The sequence below is a fragment of the Pinus tabuliformis genome, chromosome 8, assembly GCF_031772625.1.
Source record: "Pinus tabuliformis cultivar Carrire ecotype Pingquan chromosome 8, CPIR1, whole genome shotgun sequence".
Lineage (NCBI taxonomy): Eukaryota > Viridiplantae > Streptophyta > Pinopsida > Pinales > Pinaceae > Pinus > Pinus tabuliformis.
The window spans coordinates 1,270,715,916-1,270,728,153 of NC_142294.1; the positions used below are offsets into that span (position 1 = coordinate 1,270,715,916).

At 38.3% G+C, this 12,238-nt stretch overlaps 1 pseudogene; it reads left to right on the top strand.

Moving 5' to 3' along the window:
• The first annotated feature begins 5,574 nt into the window (after window positions 1–5,574).
• Window positions 5,575–6,375, top strand: LOC149240020 (putative 3-beta-hydroxysteroid-Delta(8),Delta(7)-isomerase pseudogene; annotated as a pseudogene).
• The last annotated feature ends 5,863 nt before the right edge of the window (window positions 6,376–12,238 follow it).

Here is a 12,238-nt window from a genome sequence, read left to right on the forward strand (position 1 = left end):
GTATCATTTGCCCGAGCCGGAGAAGATATATAATAAAGCGTTCCTGGAGAAGTTTGCAAATGAAAATGAAGTTGAATCTGAACCCATCCGAGATTGGAGACAAAATCCAGCCAAACACAAACACGAATCTTCCGATAAGTACTCGGTTGATTCTCTAGCTTCTCCTTATTGCTATGCGGGAATAATGATGTGTAGATTATGGGGATTGCATGACTCTGCTAATTTTACCATAGAAATGGTTCCTCTAATGGAAGCAGCAGTGAACAGTATAATTATGGATTGGGCCACTATCCTTTCTGACAAATTAGCACAAGCTGTGCTCGAGTTTAGAAACAAGACCCAGATTTCTGAAAGAGTAATTCCCCCATTTTACTACAGTGCCTATATTCTAGATACCCTCTGTTTTAACTCTGAATTCCCCGTACTCGGCTGGAGGTGGACTGCACAAGACCCCTCGCCCATTCATATATATCACCAGAAATTGTGGAAATCTTCTTATAAACATCATCTATACCAAGTCTGTAATGGCTTTATGTTGCCTATTCATTATTCCATTTTTGATAGACCTGCTCCCAAGATTTCTTATCAAGCTGGAATTGATTTAACCGGAATAGGTAGATGGTTTGGAGAGGAAAGGTTTACCTACATAAGAGTTTTCGGCAGCCAAGCCAGACCCCATGTCCTCCCTCTATACATACTAGATAAACTTCTTGCGAGGGAAATCTCTTACCAAATCATTTCCGAGAGTGTTACACAAACGCTCAAGAAGAATAAGAAGCAAGGCTGGCCCTCTTTTCCTTTGAGGTGTGGTGTATATACCCTGCATGACCTCAAACATGCAGAAAAGGAAGCCACAAAAATTCAATCCTTAACTCTAGCGACTCTCCCAAATAGGCATTTCGATCCAAATAAAGTTGCCTATAATGCATTAGAACAGGCCAAACTGACAAGATTTGATCATAAGGAAGATATCTTTGATGACCTGTTCTCCTCAGCTGAGTCAATAAGTCAGGTTAGACAATTCGCCCTAGCAAAGTATAATGATGAAGGGTTGACTGAATTTAATAAACTTAGAGAACAGAGGTTGCAAACTCTGCCTCTAGATTTACTAGCAACAACCCCAGCGACATCATCAAGCGAGCCTGGTCGGCAACAGTCAAGGGAACCTCCTGTTATAACAAAAGATCATAAGAAGGAACAGGAGGAAAGGCAGAGGAAAGAACAGGAAGAAAAGCAGAAGAGAGCACAAGAGGAAAGACAGAGGAAAGAGATAGAGGAACAGCAAATGAAAGAGAAAGAGGAAAGACAAAGGAAAGAACAAGAAGAGCAACAGAAGAAACAACAGGAAGAAGTGCAGAAGGATTCTGAAGCCGAAAAGCAGAAACAAACCACCATTGATGTCAATATAGATACTCGTATTGACCCCAAATTTCTCCAGGAATGGAAGCAATTTGACTCTATCATCAGTGGGTTGGAATGTTCCAAAGATACAGACACTTCCAAAACAAACGATACACAGGACATCACTTCACCTCAGGTTCTAAGTGGAACCAGCGGCCCACCCATTTCTAAGGATGTTGAAGTAATACCAAAAGTCGTCGCAGCTCGAAATAATAAAGGGCGCTCCACAAGTGGATGAATTCAGAGCAGAAGCATTGCAAATAAACACTGCATTAATATCCCAAATTAGGCTCCTGTGTCAACAAATCGCTCATGCAGAGCCATTGTGTGAGCTAACGACATCCATAAATCAGCAGGTAGAGAAGGCCAGGAATGAGTTAGACCAAGCCGAAGAGATCATAACCGCATATCTTGACTGGCAAGATTTTGATCAAGGGAGAGCAGCAAATTTGCCCAAGATCCTAGAAACACATAAAGATATACTCTTCACAGAATGGCAGACTCAGGTGATGAAAGCAGAGAGGGCGGCTTCAAGATGTAAATCAACTTCCAGCAATCTAGTTGATCTAGTTAACAAGACTCTCTACTTAGCAAATATGATTTCCGAATGTACACCAGGAAAGATGACAACAACAAACATATTGGAGCAATCATGTTCTCCTGATTTAGAGGAAAAGGGGAGATTAATCGCCGGGATTAACAGTTTAACCTTCGATGCATATTGGCTCTTCCTGATTAAGCCGCACACACAGAGAGCCGCCCTTAAATGTCTAACAGATGCAATCGGGTATATAATTCCCGATATTCAGGATGCCACCTATGCCGCACAGCTCAGTTCGCGCCTCAAAAAACCGCCTGAAGTAGAGCCAATGCTTGCGATAAGTCAGCTCAGATTTAAAGGCAAGCAGCCTACTTGATGAATCATGCCGCCGATTGCCAGATCGCTGAGGGAAATAGGATCAAGATTTATTGATACCAATTTAGTAGGATTTCAGTTTAATAGATATTTAGATTAATTTAGTATTTATAGACCCTTTCATGTTTTTGGAAAGGGTCGTAAAGTTTTGTACCAGACTTAAAAGACTGAAGTTTGCACTTTTGTGCTTCAGTTAATATTCTTTTATAAAACTGGACCAGTTGTTCTTAAATCGACAAGGAAGCTTTTTTATGCAATTGTGCACTATTGTCTTTGTTGAGAATGTTTTTGCGTTGAAGGAAGAACTACAAGTAGCGATTGATATTGGGAGTGTCAAGCAGCTCATATGGTATTTCTATCTATGTCTGAATTCATTCCTTTCATATGAATTGCTATGTGATTATTCTTGCTATTATTGATTATATACATGCGCTGTAACAGCAGATCTATATTCATTCCACTATTGGATGTTTTATGATGTGTTTCTTTTTAATCATGTATATGTCAATGATTGTTGGGACTCAGAAATGTCATATTTTCATCCACCTTTTTCCTTACATTTCATCATCCCATTAACATGTTATCATATCACTTTCCTACATACACTTGGGTTTCACCTTCTTATTTTCCATTTTATTCATTTTTGTATTATAAGTGAATTTACGATTAATTATTAGAAAATGTACATATTAATATATATATATATCTCAAGAATATGTGAGTTTTGTGATGTAGGAAATATGTGAAGAATTAATATCTCCTTGACCATATCAAGGAGATAATTATGCAAGCCTTTTTCTACGGAGAAAATCATGGAGGCATATCGAGAAAATCATGGAGGCGTATCGAGAAAATCATGGAGGCATATCCTATCCTAAGGAGAAAATCATGAAGACATATCTTATCCAAGATATGAGAGATTTGTGGGATCATGTTTGAGAGATTTGTGCGATGATATCTTGTAATAATGGGAAACTAGTTGAGAGTGCTTGAGAGAATATTTGAATGTAATTATGGAAAGGTTATCTTCCTCATGTATATAAGAGAGTGCTCTCTCTTCATTGTGATGATGAATAATGAATAATAGAGAATGGAGATTAACTTTGATTCTTTCTTGATTTGTAATTTAGTTATTGTAATATAGTTTGACATAGTTTTATTGTCATGAGCTCATATCTATTGTTTGCCATTCACTTCTTCACATGTTGTATTTATTTTCCTTTATGCAATTTCATGCTTTCCTAGTTAGTGTTTCAATGCTTTAATTTGATTTCAGTAATTTAGATTAGATTAGATTAGATTAGTTCCACTTCAGTCCTGCATATATAGTGCATGTGTCTCGTAAGTCTACGGACCTCGGATTGATAAATTAAATAGTTGGGTAAGTACTACAACGGAACTAAACAAACATAGTTTCACCCAACATTTTGGCGCCGTTGCCGGGGAGGCACAATGGATTGAAGTTTAGTTTGATTTTTCTGCAAGTGTGTTTAGACATGTTCCTAACTCCGAGGTGTTAAATGCGGTAAGACATGGGGAACAACCTACGCATCGCATTCGAGATACCGTAATGGGCTCGACCTCTTATGGATCAGGGCATGTAGGGTGTGTTTACATTTATGCAAGTGTGAATTTTGATTTCTGCAGGTGTGTTTGATTTTCGCAACTGTGAAGAATGTGTGATGAATTCATTGTTCATGGTTATAATTGAAGCATTCAATTACTCAATTAATGTGCAATCCTTGTAAGAGGGTTTAATTGAGTATTGAATTCAAGATTATTTCTGTGGTCCTTTTGTTTTTAGTGTGCTGATTTTTATTTGTTTTTTTTCTTTCAACATGATTTTATAATGAGTGTCAGCTTGGAACTACTCACTCAGATCCTTGCAGAAGTCGGAATCTCCTCTTCCCTGGAAAAGGAGATCTTGACAAAAATTGAAAGTTCAACTACTCCCCAAGAAATATCAACATCTGAAGAATCCTGTGTATCTGATGGCGAACAACCATTCGAACAGGAGATCGAGGAAGAAGAGCAGCAGATCGGAGAAGAAGAACAGGAGTTACAGCATGATCTGAATGAGAGTAACTGTGCTTATCAAAGCTTTATCGACCAATGGTTCCAGGTAAGTATTAGATTAGATTCATCTTTTTATTTTTTAGTTGATTTGCAGTTACAGCAACCAGACTCATTCACTGTCAAATATTTTCATCCATCATTTGACAAATTGCTACTGAATCTATTGTTGTCACTGCTACGCGAATGGCTTCATTGGAAGTTTAACTACACGTAGCTAATTTGTAAATTCTAATTAGTATAGAGTAGGTAGGCTTTCAGTTTTAGTTTTTGCTTTCATTTTTAGTTCTGCTTTTACCTAGAATAAGTATGCTCTCCTCCTGCGTCTTTGTACGATCTCGAGGATCAGAAAATAGGTTTCAGTTTTGCTTAGAATAAGTATGCTCTCCTCCTGCGTCTTTGTACGATCTTGAGGATCAGAAAATAGGGATGATAATGACTAATTTCAAGAATAAATTCATTTTTTTTTGCAACGTGCTTCATCACCAACATTTTTTGATATGCAAATCTTTGTGTCCATTTGTTAAAAAGAAAATTTAAAACTAACCATTTTTGTTTTTAAAGATAGGATTAATTTCATTTTCTAGACTGTTACTAATAAATAATAACATAAAATAAAAAAATAAAAAAAATAAAAAAAATAATAACAGTGATCCACGTGATTCGGACGACCCCTCGGATTGATCGTAACAGAATTGGGTTTTCCACCTTCTTCATGCATTCGACAAAATAGCTTCAGAGCCTCTTCTCCATCCCCGCTCTGCGCACATCCTGCAATTTCCATGAAATCTCATTGGATCCGATTCCTAAAAGCCGCATTTTATCAAAGAGTTCCATAGCCTTATCCCGAAACCCATTCTGAACATAACCTGGTATCATAGCGCTCCATGTGACCACATTTCTATGAGACATTCTGTCGAACACTTCGCGCGCATTCTCCAAATGCCCACATTTCACATACATATTCATGAGGGCACTTTCTACAAAGGGATCCGACTCTAACCCTCTTTCTCTAACGAGTCTGTGGACTTCCCTGCCTTGCTGAAGATACCCAAGTTCAGCACAGGCTTTAAGAACACTGGGAAATATGAACTTATCAGGTCGAATCCCTCGGCCCTGCATTAGATGAAAGAGGGCGATGGCTTCTTCGCAATCGCCATGTTTTGCATACCCTCCAATCATTGTAATCCATGAAGACATTGCTGGAGATTCATTGAGAAAGCGAAATGGCTGGTCATCCATATTATCCCGAGGACCTGCAACTGCCTGGATATGTGCCTCTCTTCCTCCCTCCATCCCAGATTGTGGGTGTGTATGGGATTGCCTCTGTCCTTGTTGTTACTCTCATCTGGTTCATCTCAGGAAGATGCTCCAAGATCTCATCCATTGATAGAATTCTTATGTGTTGGTGGGCGTTTACTGGATTAACTCATCTGGTTCTCGAAGGGTATTTTGTTTTCTCTCCAAACTTTTACAAGCTCGAATCTCCTTTTTACCTGGCGGAAGTTTGGAAAGGGTACAGCAAGGGTGATTCAAGGTATGCAGCAAGAGATTCTGCTGTAGTTACAGTAGAAGGAATCACTGCTGTAATAGAGGGACCTGCCTGCCTTCTTGCTGTGTATGCAATAGCAGCAAGGAAGCCATACAATTACACACTCCAATTGGCAATTTGTTTGGGCCAACTTTATGGTGACATTGTATATTTTGTTACAGCATTTTTGGAAGGTGACAACTTCTCTGCTGGTCGATATTACTATTGGCTTTACTTTGTGTTGGCAAACAGCTTCTGGTTGGTAATACCTTCAATATATTGCTGTAAGATGCTGGAAAAAATAAGTCACGCTTTCTTGACGGCAAAACCAAAAAAACAGCTGATTCCCGAGCCAGGGAGTTCGTCTTGAGCATCGCAGTTATTAATTTATTGCCACATTAATCTGGTTTGAATATTGATAACTACGTGATTAATTATATTTTGAAATTTGAGCCTTCCTTCGACATTACCCTAGCTCTCCAGTCTTTGGCCACCCACGCCAATTGATTTTTATTGCCACAAGCTTCACGAAATCGCACCAGTCTCAACACGTGATTTTAAAATGGATTTTTTGCGCAAACCAGGATGAATTAACAAAAACTGAGACATGGGTTTTCTCCGGAATGGGGGTAATTAGGTGACTTGCGAGAAATTTCCTGAAATTTGCAGTGGTTTAGGAGAAAATTGGGTTTCTTTCGAACCGAATTTGATAGATTGCGCCAAAATCCGATTTTCCAGATCTGATTTTCGTGGTTAAAATTCCCGCTTCAGACAGTGGGAGAAAGCGCTATAAATTAACACTTGTCCTGTATTTTCTTTCAGGTATTTTTTTTTTTGGGGATCGCCGCCTTGCTTCTCCTGTTGGAACTACCATTGATCAATATTCAGCTCCTAGATCATTGCTCTCATAGATCATTGATCGGTTTCAGAAAACTGATATTACCAATTTCGGGTTCGAGGTTGCATGGCTTAGTACTGTTCCACCCTCGTTTTCATTACACATTATCTCGAAAAATCCAAACTCAAATCTACTTGAAATTCCACACAGCGCAGGCCCTGGTGTTAAAAAGGATCCTGCACTTCTTACGCGCAGCCAAACTCTTATGGGCAACCAAATCCAAACTCTCTAGCACATTCAGAGGCTGCCCGAATGTTCGGTGACAATAAGCAGCAATATAACAGACGGGTTCGTGAAATTGTGGCGCAGAGCTGGACAACACACTAAGTCATTTTGTTTGTTAGGAAAGGTTTGTAATATTGCAATACTATGAATCAAGTGATTGGTTCCAAGTTTAGTCTTAAATGCCTAAAGACTTGGTGTATGTTTGTTTTTATGTGCTAGCTTTTTGTTATTTATCAAAGTCACAACCATGCCTATGCCTATTCATAGTGTTTATACAAGGATGATAGCTATGCACTGGAGAGTGAAGGGCAGCGTTTTTCTTAGCCCATGTAATCTTCCCACTATATTTTGTTTATTATGTATATATTTTGCAAACTTAAAAAAAAAAAAAAAAAAAAAAAATAAATAAAAAAATTAAAAATAAAAATAAAAATAAAAAAACTTGTTACACTCACTACTTGTTCCCTAACAAATACAACGCTTTTTCAAATGATTTCAATCAACTTTCCTACACATCAATAAAAACATTTTGAAAAAGTGTTGTGCCATCAATGAGTAAATTGCATGAGGACATGCAATAATTTTAGTTGGGGGGAAATCAAAGTATGTTGGATTTTTTTGTGAATTTATGGGCAAAAGTTAGATATACTAACAAGTGAAATGAGATTGGTGTTATGTGTAGGACAACGAGAAGCTTATGCAGAAAGCTCAACATTACGATGCGACACCTTTTTCATCCACAATTAGAGTTATTTCGGAAAATAATTAAAAAATGGACATTTTGTAAATTCTTGAAATGCGCTAATTTGTTTTTGAGTCACTTCATACAGGAATGATCGATGGAGATGGCACACGAAGATGACAATTTTTATGCAGGAATGGTGCTAAGTTTTTCAGAGTATGCAAAGTGATTTTTCGAAATCACAATGAAACATGCATCATTGGACGCTTGAAGGAACAAATTCTTCACTGCACATACCATGACATTTTCCACTACACACCTTTTGTGTCATGATTACTTCCCTTTTTCCTTCCACATGCCTAGACCTTCCTTGTGTTGCAGCCCATCTTCCATTTCTTTATCTTTCACAACTTCATGCACGCCTATTTTTCTGAATCGCATACATCCATTTATCCTTTTCAGTTTGCCTTTTGAATAAAACTCATTCCCTTTCCATGATCACATTACCTTGATTTCCTAGCCATGCTGATCCACACTGCTTGTCCGTGAGTTCTTTCCATTTATAGTCCTACCAAATCTTTTTGTACAAACTCGCGTTGACTGATGTGGGATTCCTTAAGGCCCACCTTTCAACAAGTCTTGCCCCATCGACATCAGCGCCTTATCTGGGAAATAGACTAGAGTTCATTTTGAGTACCTAGAGGCTTGCATGCCTTAATGGCAAGCTCTCTCACTGGCGATCATGGGAATACATCAATGTCCCTTGATCTTCAGATCTTGCAAGTGGCTCGACCTCGACACATCCATTCGCACTTCGCAAGATGTACTCCGGTACCTTGGCACTCATTGACATCAATGGTGAGTTGCCTCGCATTGGTTAACGACATACATCAATGGCCGATAATCCAATGATTTCTATTCATGCTCGACATCGACACATTCATTCGCATGTTTAGAATTGTACCATCGGGTTTGTAGCGGGTGAAGACTATACACTTTTTCATGACTCCCTCAGCAGTCACAGCAGCATGCATTCTGATCTATGAGAGTACCACAGTACCACTCTCAGCATTTATCTTTTCCATGATTCAGCATCAGCAGTTCAGATTCCTTCATTCTCCAGGATCCAGTTACATCAGTCACATTTTCCATGATTCAGCATCAGCAGTTCAGATTCCTTCATTCTCCAGGATCCAGTTACATCAGTCACATTTTCCTGATCCAGCAACAGCAGCAGCTACATTCCTATTACATACTTCATCATTCTTGGGTAAGTAGAGGTATGTTGTTTTCTAATCTTTAATCATGCAATTCCTTATATGCTAACTTGAATATTTTGGAAAATTCCCTCACCATGCTACATTTCCTTTCATGCGCCATGTTAAGTTGCATGCGGACATGCAACCAATTCAGTTGAGGGGGGGGGAACTACATTCACTACATATTCACTTCCATGATTCCATTTCTTCACCACTATCACTCCATTTACCATTCACGAACATTTATTTTCCAATGATACTTTGTTGCACTTTGTTTCATACGCAATATTGGCATGCTTTATTAATATTACAAAAAGGGCTTTCTTATGCACATTATGATTTCCAGTGAATGTTTACATTATTGAAGAAAAGAGAACAGAAAATGAAATGAATGTTGTTAACACAAGAACCAACATTCTTTGTATTCATGGTTGTCACACAAGAACCAACCATAAGAAAATGTAAATTGTTACCAATGTCTCTCACATATCCTGGAAACATTTAAGACATCATCATGTAAAGCCAAAGTTCAATATGCCAAATGTTTTTAAAAGATACCCATGCATGGTTGCATGAGGACATGCAACAAGTTCAGTTGGGGAGGATGTTGGGACTCAGAAATGTCATATTTTCATCCACCTTTTTCCTTACATTTCATCATCCCATTAACATGTTATCATATCACTTTCCTACATACACTTGGGTTTCACCTTCTTATTTTCCATTTTATTCATTTTTGTATTATAAGTGAATTTACGATTAATTATTAGAAAATGTACATATTTTTATATATATATCTCAAGAATATGTGAGTTTTGTGATGTAGGAAATATGTGAAGAATTAATATCTCCTTCACCATATCAAGGAGATAATTATGCAAGCCTTTTTCTACGGAGAAAATCATGGAGGCGTATCGAGAAAATCATGGAGGCATATCCTATCCTAAGGAGAAAATCATGAAGACATATCTTATCCAAGATATGAGAGATTTGTGGGATCATGTTTGAGAGATTTGTGCGATGATATCTTGTAATAATGGGAAACTAGTTGAGAGTGCTTGAGAGAATATTTGAATGTAATTATGGAAAGGTTATCTTCCTCATGTATATAAGAGAGTGCTCTCTCTTCATTGTGATGATGAATAATGAATAATAGAGAATGGAGATTAACTTTGATTCTTTCTTGATTTGTAATTTAGTTATTGTAATATAGTTTGACATAGTTTTATTGTCATGAGCTCATATCTGTTGTTTGCCATTCACTTCTTCACATGTTGTATTTATTTTCCTTTAGGCAATTTCATGCTTTCCTAGTTAGTGTTTCAATGCTTTAATTTGATTTCAGTAATTTAGATTAGATTAGATTAGATTAGTTCCACTTCAGTCCTGCATATATAGTGCATGTGTCTCGTAAGTCTACGGACCTCGGATTGATAAATTAAATAGTTGGGTAAGTACTACAACGGAACTAAACAAACATAGTTTCACCCAACAATGATATAAATGATAAGTGTGGTAATATCGCTTTAATCGCTTTGCTTAACTACTTAAGCATAGTAGCCATGAATGAAAGAATGTCTATGTCTGTTAAATAGAGTCATCTATATGCCTGTTTATAGACACAGATCATCAAGCGCCGCACTTTAAAGCTCAAATAAGTTCCCGGGATAGATTATAGTATATGTATTCTTGTTGATAGTTTAGTTATTCGCTCCCCGTTAGCTTAGATTATAAATCATCCATTCATCCCGTTTATTCACTTTTGGGAAACTGGTCCCACTATCCCCAGTCGGAGCCACTATTCCAAACGGAAAAGGAGTTGTACTAAGGTCCGGACCGGGTGGTTATCCCTAATGTTGTTGCGGCGATTTTCGAGGCATCAACATTTTTGGCGCTAGAAGGAGGGCCTGACTGTGAATGGCAAACAAACCCAAATCTGCAAGCCATTCTAACAGTAATTCTCCCTCCAAATCCCCTCGAACTTCTCATTCGAATGTTGGTTCGCCAGTATCCAAACAAGAAGAAGAGGAATCAACTACCACTGCTCAAACCCATCATACTCCAGAACAATTATGTCTTGAATCACCTGAAGTTCAGTCCCTTATCCACAAACTTCAGAGCTTCTCGATTTCGCCACAGAGATCTGAGGTATCACAAAGCAGTGCGACTTCGCAGTTCAATTTACCTCATCCTCTCACCAGACTTCAGAGTGGAAAGCTCGGTATTGAACCCACTGAGTTCCCTTTACCTAAAAGGAAAAAGGCGAATAAAAATACTGAAGGATCTGACAGTGAAGAGCTTTCATCCACATCCTCCATTTCAACTTCTTATCTGCAAGGTCAACCACCCACTCCCCCATTACATATTGTCATTCACCAGGGATTAGAAGCTTCAGCATCCCAACCTGCTCATTCCTCAACATTATTTCCTTCCCAAACATCCGGAGTTCCAGCGGTAGTATCAAACACTACTGCTATTATAATGGCAGATCCATGGACCAGACCTGGTGCAGTCAATATAACTGCACCATTGCATCCATTATGAGATCTTCCTGAAAAATGGTTACCTAAGTTTAATCCAGATAATGGAACCCAGGCTGAGGAACACATCAATAATTTCATGTTGGCAATCAACTTGAAAGGAGTAACAAAAGAAGATGTTGTTGTTAGGCTTTTCCCTTATACTTTGCAAGGATCAGCAGGATCCTGGTATTTTTCCCTACCACCTGGTTCCATTACCAGTTGGAACACTTGCCAAGAGCAGTTTCTTACCAAATATGGAGATGATAGGTCTTTGGCTACCCTAATAAATGACCTCTCCAATTTGAGAATAGAGCATAGGGAACCAATTAAGGAATTTAATGCCCGTTTCAATAAACTCCTAAATAAAATCCCCACAGCCTCCAAACCAAGTGAACAAATTCGGAGTGAATGGTATATAACAGCTCTGCCTGCCAATATAGCCATCTTTGTAGACAGGGTTGGGAAACCTACCTTAGCCGAAAACATGAAAGAAGCGCTTGCTGTGGAGAAACGCATTAATGCCCTGGAAAAGAAAGCTGCCCTGGAAGACAGAAAAGCCAAAAAGGTCTCTTTTAAAGATGACTCAAGAAAGAAAACCTCAAAAGACCCCTATGACATGGAAGGTTTGCAAAAAGTTCTAAAAAAATTATCAAATGAAATGGTTGAAATAAAAAAACAAGTAGCTGAGACATCAACCAAAAGGCCCTTTAGAACTTTTAAGAAAAATGAAT